We start from the raw sequence: 10131 nt of genomic DNA, 5'->3' as shown, positions 1-10131 counted from the left end.
TTGTTTCTGAAGATGTAAGTTTCCTTCTGATACTGTTTCCCCACTGTTTGAAGAACTTCCTAAAGCTGTTCTTTTAGAGCAGGTGTGCACACATGAATTCTCTTAGTTTCTTTTTGTGTGAAAATGCCTTCTATCCTGAGGGATGTTATCCTGGATATAGAATCCTGACAGTTCTTTTCTTTCAGACTTAAAAAATATTGCCCTCTTCTTTCCAGCCTCCAGGGCTCAGCTCTGAGGAGAAACCTGCACTTACTCAAATCATTGTTCTCTTTCAGTTTTCAAGATGTTTTCTTTGCCTTTAGTTTCCTACAGCTTGATTATGATGTGTCTGGGTGGGTTTCCTTGGGTTCATCCTGTTGGAATTGCTGAGCTTCTTGAATGGGTAGGTTTGTGTCTTTCACCAAATTCAGAGATTTTCAGCCATTGTTTTTTTAAAAAAAGTTTTTTACACCCCACCCTTTTCCTCTTCTTCTGTGACTCTGATGACATGAATGTTTTTAGACCTTTTGGTATTGTCCCAAGGCCTCTGAAGTGACCCATAGATTCATTCTATTTTTTTTATCTTTTATTCTCTTTGTTGCTCAAATTGTATAATTTCTACTGGTCTGTCCTTATGTGGGCTGACTCTTTCCTCTGTCATCTCCATTCTGCTAATAAGCCCCTCCAATGAATTTTGTTTGTTTGAAATTTTCCATTTGGCTCTTGTTTCTGTCTTCTTTTTCTTTGCTGATACTTTCTTTTGTTCAAGAATGCTCAGCCTTGCTTGGTGGAGGAATTTTGTAATAGCTGCTGTAAAGTCCAAATCAGAGAACTCCAACAACTATGTGGTGGGTTTTTTTGTTTTTGTTTTTGTTTTGTATTGAGTTGTATGAGTTCTTTATATATTTTATTTTATTTATTTATTTATTTTTTTTTTTTTTAAAGATTTTATTTATTTATTTGAGAGAGAGAGAATGAGAGAGAGCACATGAGAGGGGGGAGGGTCAGAGGGAGAAGCAGACTCCCTGCCGAGCAGGGAGCCCGATGCGGGACTCGATCCAGGGACTCCAGGATCATGACCTGAGCCGAAGGCAGTCGCTTAACCAACTGAGCCACCCAGGCGCCCGAGTTCTTTATATATTTTAGATATTCCCTTATTAAAGATATCATTCACAGATATCTTCTCCATTTCAGTAGGTTGCCTTTTCATTTTGTTGATGGTTTCCTTTGCTGCACAAAAACTTTTTTGTAGGAGTCCCTTGCCTGAGGAGATGGATCCTGGGAAGTACTGCTAAGGCTGATGTCCAAGAGATTACAGGCTGCAAGTTCTCGCTCTCTCACTCTTTTTTTTTTTTTTTTTTTTTTAAGATTTTATTTATTTGAAAGAGACAGAGCACAAGTGAGGGAGAGGGGCAGAGGAAGAAGCAGACTCCCTGCTGAGCAAGGAGCCCGATGCGGGGCTCGATTCCAGGACCCCGGGATCATGACCTGAGCCAAAGGTAGATGCTTAACTGACTGAGCCACCCAGGCGCCCCCAGGCAATAAGTTCTTAACCAGTCTTCTGTGGGTAGCTTTGCAGTGCTGTTCAGATCCGTCTCAGTATGTGTGCCATCAGCCTGCCACTTGGGTAGTGGTTTATCCCTTAGTTCAGCTCTCAAAGTCGTTGTTATGCTGGTTGGGATTAAGTCTGAGCACGTGCAGCTTGACAGTGAGTCCAGCGGTCATTAGCAACTGGATGGGATGATTTTCCAAGCTCCTTTCTCTCTGTGATTGCTTTAGTTCTCCATTTCCCCGGGGGGTCGTCTTTTTGGTACCCCCCCCAGGAAGTTGTGGCTTTATTTACCCTGCTCTGTGGTGCACGCCCACAACCATGTAGGCCTAGTGGAGTAGACACCGAGGGGACACACAGAGAAAAAAGCAACAGGATCTGCTCTATTCTTTCCGGAATACAGCTCTTTGATACGGTAGAAGGTTCTTTCCTGAGTTTTAGGTGGCCGTGGGCTGCCTTTGCCAGCACGGTGGCTACCAGATCTGTTTGCTGCTCCTGGAGCCGGCTGTCTGCTGGATGACCACTGGGGCTCCCCCCCCGCCCCCCCCGCCGCCTTCCCCCCATAGCCCCCAATACGTCCAGTCCAGGCAGGGGCACAGTAGGGTTAAATAAAATGGTAAGCTCTCCACTGGGTCGGGGGTACTTCCAGTGTTGCTCTTCTTCCCTGTCCTCCTACTCCTCTGTGTTTCCAGAGTCCTCAGATCGCTGGTCCCCATGTTATGTCCAGGTTTTGTAACTGCATTCAGTTGGGGAGAGATAGGGGTGGACGCTTATCCCATTTTCCCCAGAATGGGAACCCTACTACTCAGAACTAAACATTGTTAGTATTTTGGTCTTTTCTTCCAGTATATTTTCTTTGTGAACATATACACAAAATTGGAATCAAACCCTGTGTTTAGTTTAGTAGTTTACCTTTTAAAATATCATTGTGAGACTTTTCCCAGATACTAACATAGGAGTAAAATATTTTAAATCTGATTTCAAAGTATTATATATTTATTGTTGAAATATTGGTAAAGGAGAAAATCATAAACAATAAATTAAAAAGGACGTACAGTCCCACCATCAGAAATAACTCTGAGCATTTTGATGCATGCCCTTCCAGTCTTCTGAATATTTTCTGGACATAAATTGCTGTATGTACTACTTTGAGACTTTCTTTTAACTTGGTAACATTGTGAATATTTCCATACTATTTAATAATCTTCTTCAGCACATTTTGAAGGGCTGCACTGTAATCCATACATGGATGTACCAGAATATATCATATTTAAATAACTAGATATTGTTGTAAATTTAAGTTGGTCATACTTTTTCCTTTTACAGGGAAAAAAATTAATTAGCATTTTTAGCATTCATAGAAATGACTTGTTCATCTCTCCTTTTATTCTTAGGATAAATCCTAGCATATTATTGCTGGGCCAGACATTTTATACTTATTGCCAAGTTGTCCTTGAAAGAGACTGTACTTATTTAGAATACTAACATACCCCTGCACTTATGCCAAATTAGGTATCATCTAAATGTATATTCTAATCTAGTAGGTTAAAATAGGCCATTAATCACTTCCATTTAATTACTATTTTGTGTATATGATTGAAAATATTTTATGATTGAATAATATTTCACAATGTGATGAAGCATTCTTTTATTATTGGACATTTTTTTGTGCTATTCTACATAATTGTCCCACAAGTGTATGTCTCTATCTTTATCAATAATACTGGTGTATCTGTATGTAACATCTACCTAGTGTAGCTTTTCCCACAGCTCTCTTTTTTTTTTATATTTATTTTTGTGAGAGAGAGAGAGAAAGAGCGACCATGAACAGGGGAGGGGTGAGAGGGAGTGGCAGAGGGAGAAGCAGACTCCCCACTGAGCAGGAAGCCTGATGCTGGACTCGCTCCCAGGACCCTGGGATCATGACCTGAGCCGAAGGCAGATGCTTAACCAACTGAGCCACCCAGGCGCCCAGCTCTATCTTTTTAATATAGATTTACTGAATGAGCTTGAATGAGTTACTGGGTCAAAGATTATTCAATTTTACCAATATATATATAAAATATATATATTATATTCATGCATATATATATATATATATAGAGAGAGAGAGAGAGAGAGAGAGAGACAGAGAGAGAGAGAGACAGAGAGAGAGGGAGAGACAGAGGGAGAGAAAGATTGAGAAGCCAGGAGGCTATTTCAAAATCTAGAAGTGAACACAGGGATTTGGATCAAAATGGTAGCAGTGGCTGCAGGGAGCGAAGTAAGAATGTCGATGCATCTCGAATATAGAGCCCATAGGATTTCCTAGTACCCTGGATGTGGGGGTGGTGAGGGAACGTCTCCACAGTGTGGACAGAGAGACCTTTCTAAAGAGTAAATTTAAAATGTAAATGGCTTAAAACCCTGCAAGAGCTCCCCCTCATTTACCATGAATAAATGTCAAGGTAAAATTTTGACAGAAACATCCGGGGCCCTCCATAATCCAGCCCGAGGCTGTTCTCACCCCGCCATTTTGCGTTTTACACACCAGCCACGAGCAACTGTGACTTCTCCCCTTGCATCTCCACACCCTCTATGACTCAGCGCATGCATTTTTTTCCCCTCTGAAGTCTTTCCCAATTCTTGGTATGTTAGTTTCCTGTTTCTGCTGAACAAACTGACACAAACTTAGTGGCTTAAAACAACAGAACTGTGTTCCCTCCTGGGTCTGGAGGCCAGAGTCCCAATCAAGGTGTTGGCAGGGCCACACTCCCTTTGGAGGCTCTGGGGGAGAACTGTTTCTTCACTTTTCCAACTTGTGGTGGCTCTTGCCATTCCAGGCTTGTGGCTGCATCATCCAATCTCTTCTGTCCTCACATGGCCTTCTCTTCCGTGTGTGTGTGCCAAATCTCCCTCTGCCCCTTCTTGTAAGGATGCTTGTGATCAGGGTGTTGGCCCGTTAGGATCATCCAGGATGATCCCCCAAGTCCAGATCCTTAACTCAATCCCATCTGCAAAGGCCCGTCTTCCTTATAAGGTGGCATTTCCAGGCCGCAGGGTTTAGGGCCTGCCACCTTTGAGCACCCACTGGCTGCACTTGTCGGAGGCCCTTAGCGAGGTGAGTCCAGCACCGTGTTCATTCCTCTGCAGCACATACACACTCGCTCGTCCGACCCGTTTTTACACGGATGTTCACACACAGGTCTTCCCTCTACACTTTGATCCCCTCACAGCTGGGAAACGTGTCCAGTTACTGATCACCGTGTTCCCCTCACAGCTGATGGTCCGGGCACAGTGATGAGCGAGTGAATGAAGATTCAAGCAGCAGGTCTGTAACTGCTGTGCGCTCTTGAGACTTAATCATCTTATGAAAATTAGAGTAGGATTGGACTCCTCAGACATCTGCTCAGTGGGTTTTGTGTGTCTTTCTGTTTTCTTTTCATGTCCAGCAGTTGTATTAGGTTATCTCCATTCAACAAACCTGCTCAGTCTGGCTTTGGGCCCAGTTACAGCCCTTGATAAACACAGGTATCATTGGATGGAAGGAGAATGTACGTTTTCCTTGAACTGGTAGATGGAATCTGGAATTTAGTATCTTTGAGGTTATCTGGGGGGCCAAGGGGGTTGGTCATGCTGCCTGTTTGGGACATGGGATCTCTCAGGATTATAAGTGAGGGTAACAGGACATCCCAACCATGGTCCTTCCTTTGTTATGCGGGTAGTCATGGCATTGTGTCAGGTGAGTAGACCCATCAGAGAACATTTCTTGGAAGTTTCTCTGACTTTGGCCTATAAAAAATATGTGCATTCCCCTGTCTATTTGTGTTAGGATTTAGCTGGGGCATTGGTTGGCTTATATGGTGTGTGACACGAGGTCAAAATGACTCTCAAGTTTCTACTTGCCAAATGGTTCCTGATTTTATTTACACTTCCCAGGACTTACTCACGCACAGCTACAAGAATAGGTTCTTGTGGCTAAAAAGCAAACCAGTGTTGTTCTTCTGCAACAGCCTTAATCAGTCCAGAAAAGGCACAGTATTTGATTTTCTACCTTGAAAATTAGTTTCATATCATTTTCTATGTTCCTTAGATTATTTTTTAATTTAATTTTTTAATTTAAATTCAATTAACTATCATATAATGTATTATTCTTTTCAGAGGTAGAGTGTTCCTTTGATTATTGTGAGCGATATTTGCAGACAACAGTGTCCTACTTTGCTATATTTAGTAAATCAAATTTATTATTAACCGATGTTGACAGAGACCAGACACACTCAAACACTATGCTGGTTAAAATCATAGGTATTTTAAGATCCCTCTGGGGCAAACTGCAGCACATTTTAAAATTCTTGAGCAAAGTCTGGATAAATTTCCCCAGCTGTTACGGAAAGGCAGTGATATGAATCAATCATCGGCCTGAACGCAGAGTCCTGAAGGAACTCTGTCTTTTTATTTACATCCTTCCTTCGATCCTGGCAGCTTGTCCCCAGTGACCCTTAGGCAGCCCAAGCCCAAGGACCACGGATCTCCCTTTTATCGGTGAGAAAATCCTAAAACTGTGTTGAGCGAGAGGCATCGGCCCGGGAAGCTGAAGAGGAGAGGGGAAGCGGCCGAGAGCTGTAGGAAAGCTCTTTCAGCGGGGCTCACCTGTGACATTTCCGCAGGGCGTCTGGCTGAACCAGGCGGCGGGGGCTCCGCCCTGCGGCGTGCGGTGCGGGAGGCAGGCGGGAAGAGCCCGCAAGCGGCGCGCTCAGTCCGAGCCGGGCAGCCGGGCAGCCGGGCGGGGAGGGGCGGGGTCGCCGGGGGTCGCCGAGGGCCGCCTCGCGGCCAGGGGCGCCGAGCTGCTTTGGCTGCACGCCAGGGCCTGCGGCGGGCGCCGCGCGTCTCTGGGCCGCTGGGCGGCGCTGACTGCCTGCGGGCGCCCTTCCGGCCGGCCGGTGCTCGCCGAGGCCGGGCCCCTCGGACCTGCCAGTCCCGCAGCCTCTCACCGGGCTCGGCCCGCGCCCGCCGGGCCCTCTTCTGGGAGGAGCGGGTGGGGGGCGCTCGGTGATGGGCTAACCGGAGAGCTCTCCCCGCGGAGGCGTGTGCCTTTTAATAGCGAACGTTTCAAACGAATCTAAATTTTACTCTCCGTCTGTAAATGGTGTGACTGAAGTATCACGTACACACAGCAAAATACCCAAGTGTTACGTGTACAGCGTGCGGTCTTCCGGGGTGAAGTCCCAGCCCCGATCAGGGCTAGTGCGTTAGCAGCACCTCGGGCCACGCCGGCTCACCCTGTTGTCGAAGGTACCTAACTAGTCCTCTGATCTCTGTGGCCACAGGTTAGTTTGACCCACGGGCCACGGCACTGTAAGGTAAATGCTTTTGGGGGTCTGGTTTCATCTGTTTAGCGGTAGGTCTGTTCGCGTTATCCATGTTATTGCTGGTAGTGTTTGTTCTTTTCCCTGCCTTTTCATGTCATCTCATGTCACTGTATGGTGTTCCATTTTGTGGGGGAAAAAACCCCTCACAATTTATTCATTCTCTTGTTGATGAACATTTGGGTTGATTTTGGCTACTATGAATATACTTCTGTGAATATTCTTAAACATCTTTCACATGCATATGTGCATTGCTTTTGGGATATATCTAGGAGTGGAATTGCTGGGCCCCGTAGGGGTGACTGTGTTCATTCGAGCTGATACGGACAATTCCCATTGTGGTTCTCTACCCATTTATATTCCTACCAGTGGTATATGAGTCCCAGCAACTCCACACCTCACTAATCTGTGGTGTTGTCAGGTTTTAAAACTTTGTTCCTTTTAATTCTCCATGCCAGTGGGTAGGTAATGGTGTCTCATCATGGCTTGAATTTGCATTTCCATGGCGACTAGGGCTATTGAGCGTCTTTTCATAGTCTTACTGGCCATTTCTATATTCTCTTCTGTGTGGTGCTTGTGCAATAGAGAGTAGGTTTCTGTGGGCGGTCTATCTATCCACATATCACAAACAAAAAACATATTATATATACTCTATTATAGATACACTTAATTTTTTTACAACATAATTGGGGTAATGTAGCACATGCTTGTGACAGATTGAAAATTGGACCAATTCTCCATCTCCATCTCCCTGTGTATTCAGAATCTTTGTAGTATGATTTTGCAAATCCCCCATCAAGAGGCAATGTCCGTTTCCCCGCACTCTTTCCTGGCCTTGTGATGTGTTTTGCCTAATAGAAGGCAGTGGAAGTGATGACGTGCCAGTTCTGAGATGGGGCCCCGAGAAGCCCATGTGTTTCCACTCTCTCTCCACCCCTGCCTCCGCCCTGATAACCAGCCCAGGCTAGTCTGCTGCGGCATGAGTGAGCTCGGGAAGCTCAGCTGGTAGGCACCATCCTAAGGTAGTCCTTTCCTTAATGAGGTAGTCCTTCTTAAGGGAAAATAGCCAATTCAGATCTGGTAGATGAACATACTATTATATTTTAATTTGTATTCCCTTGATTACAAGTAAAATTGAACATTAAAAATATATTTAATGGCCATTGCTTGTTCATATCTGTTGCATATTTTCTCTTGAGGTTTTCATCTATTTGCAGAACTTTTTATATAGAAAGGATATTAACTCTGTGTTGTATGCAGAAAAATCGTTCTTCAGTTTATTGTTTCCCTTTAAGGTTTATTTATGGTATCTCTTATTAAAAAGTTTTAACGTTCTGTGTAGATAAATGTATTAATATTTTCCTTTGTAAATCATTTCCTTTTGTGCGGTACTAAGAAAAATAGTCCTGGGGCTCCTGGGTGGCTCAGGAAGTTAAGCGTCTGCCTTTGGCTCAGGTCGTGATCTCAAGGTCCTGAGATCGAGTCCTGCATCAGCAAGGAGTCTGCTTCTCCCCCTCCCTCCTGCTCCCCCCGTGTGTACTCTCTCTCTCTCAAATAAATACATAAAATCTAAAAAAAGAAAAAGAAAAAAAGTCCCTTCCCTAAGATTATATATTTACCTATTACCAATTAAGGAACACAAATATTCAAAGGACTAAATCTCTAATTGTGGAACATGGCTACTTGGTAAGCTTTAAAGAAGATGGTTGGGGCAGGGAGCCAATACCTGTTAGGATGCTTTTATATGCCAGTGACAGAAACTGTGCCTCAAATTAGTTAAAAATAAAGGCACATTTTATTTCACATAATAGGAAGTTCAGAAGTATGACAGTTTCAAAAATTTGTTAAGTCAGCAGCTCAATGGATTTTTTTTGCACAGACCTGGTTTTTTTCCCCATCTTGCTACAATGCCATTTGTGGGGTCCTGGCTTTGTCTTCACCTGGTTTTCTTCATGGCTACAATATGGCTGCCAGTTAGCCAAAGGACAACACACTTCCTTATTTTTTCTTGAGGAAAGAGAAAAGTATCTCCCTTATATTGAATATAGCCCCTTCCCTTCAGTATAACTGGGTTGTCTAAGGTCATGCGCTCACTCACAGACCAGTAACAATGGCTGGGAGAACATCCATCAAGGATTCTCTTATTTCAATCAGGACTCTCCCTTAGGAGCTGGAAATTGGATGATTAAGTATATAACATAATTGAGGTTTGAACAGGAAGGAGGGAAGGGGGAAAAGATGGATAGGTCACCAACAGCAGTCGCTTCAGGTCCTTCTAGGCATACCTCAAATTGGATGCCACTTTCCAATTTGTTATCTTAAAAAATTTGTAGCCATTTTCAATGTAGTCTGAAATAACTGATGGGCTTTGGATTCAGCTCCACCTTGCTTTGGATCAAGGCTCTGCTTTTTATCATCTGTAGCATCTGTTGAAACTTATTCAACTTCTTTAAGCCTCAGGTTCCCCATTTCTAAAATAGGAATAATATCTATCTTGTTTGGTGATTAGTAGGTTCTTAATAAATGGTATTTATCATTATGACCACTCATAATCAGTTCATAATTCCAGTTTCTTCTGTTTTTCTCAGCAAGACATCTGAGTCCATTTCTGTTTAATGTGCTTTATATGACTTGCTTTGAGGCCAGTTTTATTTATTTTTTATTTTAAGATTTTATTTTTAAGTAATCTCTACACCCATTGTGGGGCTCGAACTCACAACCTTGAGACCAAGAGTTGCATGCTCTACCAGCTGAGCCAGCCAGGTGCCCTGTGGCCAGTGTTAAACACTGACCTGGCTTTTCTTTCTAATACTCCCATTTGCACTTCCCCTACCCTTCTCTTTCTCTTGTACGCTTATGAGTTTGGGTGTTTTCTGCACTTTATACATGAATGGCATTGATCCCATTCCCCCTTCCTACCCCCACCATTGAATTATGACTGACTTAAAGTTTTGAGGGTTAGCATTTACAAAAAGATGATTCTCTCTGTGGTGAAGTTGCCAACTCTCCAACACACGTTAAATCATTCTTTGGTTTTATAATAAAAACCAACTGCCTTTTCCCTTTGGAAACTAATGTAAGCAGAGTTCTTTATCTCGCCTCACACTTGTAGGTGAAGCCGAGCTCCCCTCAGGCTTGGCCTGTTTGTGTGTGTGCTGTTTTTCCCCCAACATGACACAAGGCATTCTGTCGTTCTGACGGTGAGGAATGAGTGCCATAGGTAGAAAGACTGAGAAGCAGAAAGTCTCCTTGTGCTTT

The 10131-nt window shown here is 43.7% G+C and overlaps 1 long non-coding RNA gene across 1 annotated transcript in view; it reads left to right on the top strand.

Moving 5' to 3' along the window:
* The first annotated feature begins 6446 nt into the window (after nt 1–6446).
* Nucleotides 6447–10131, top strand: part of LOC118551596 (uncharacterized) — a 146841-nt gene continuing 143156 nt past the window's right edge. Inside the window, exon 1 of the long non-coding RNA XR_013445778.1 lies at nt 6447–6834. This is a non-coding gene — a long non-coding RNA (uncharacterized LOC118551596). The remainder of the gene's footprint in view (nt 6835–10131) is intronic.

Source organism: Halichoerus grypus, chromosome 2, assembly GCF_964656455.1.
Source record: "Halichoerus grypus chromosome 2, mHalGry1.hap1.1, whole genome shotgun sequence".
Classification (NCBI taxonomy): Eukaryota; Metazoa; Chordata; class Mammalia; order Carnivora; family Phocidae; genus Halichoerus; species Halichoerus grypus.
This window is presented reverse-complemented; position numbering and strand designations above follow the sequence as displayed.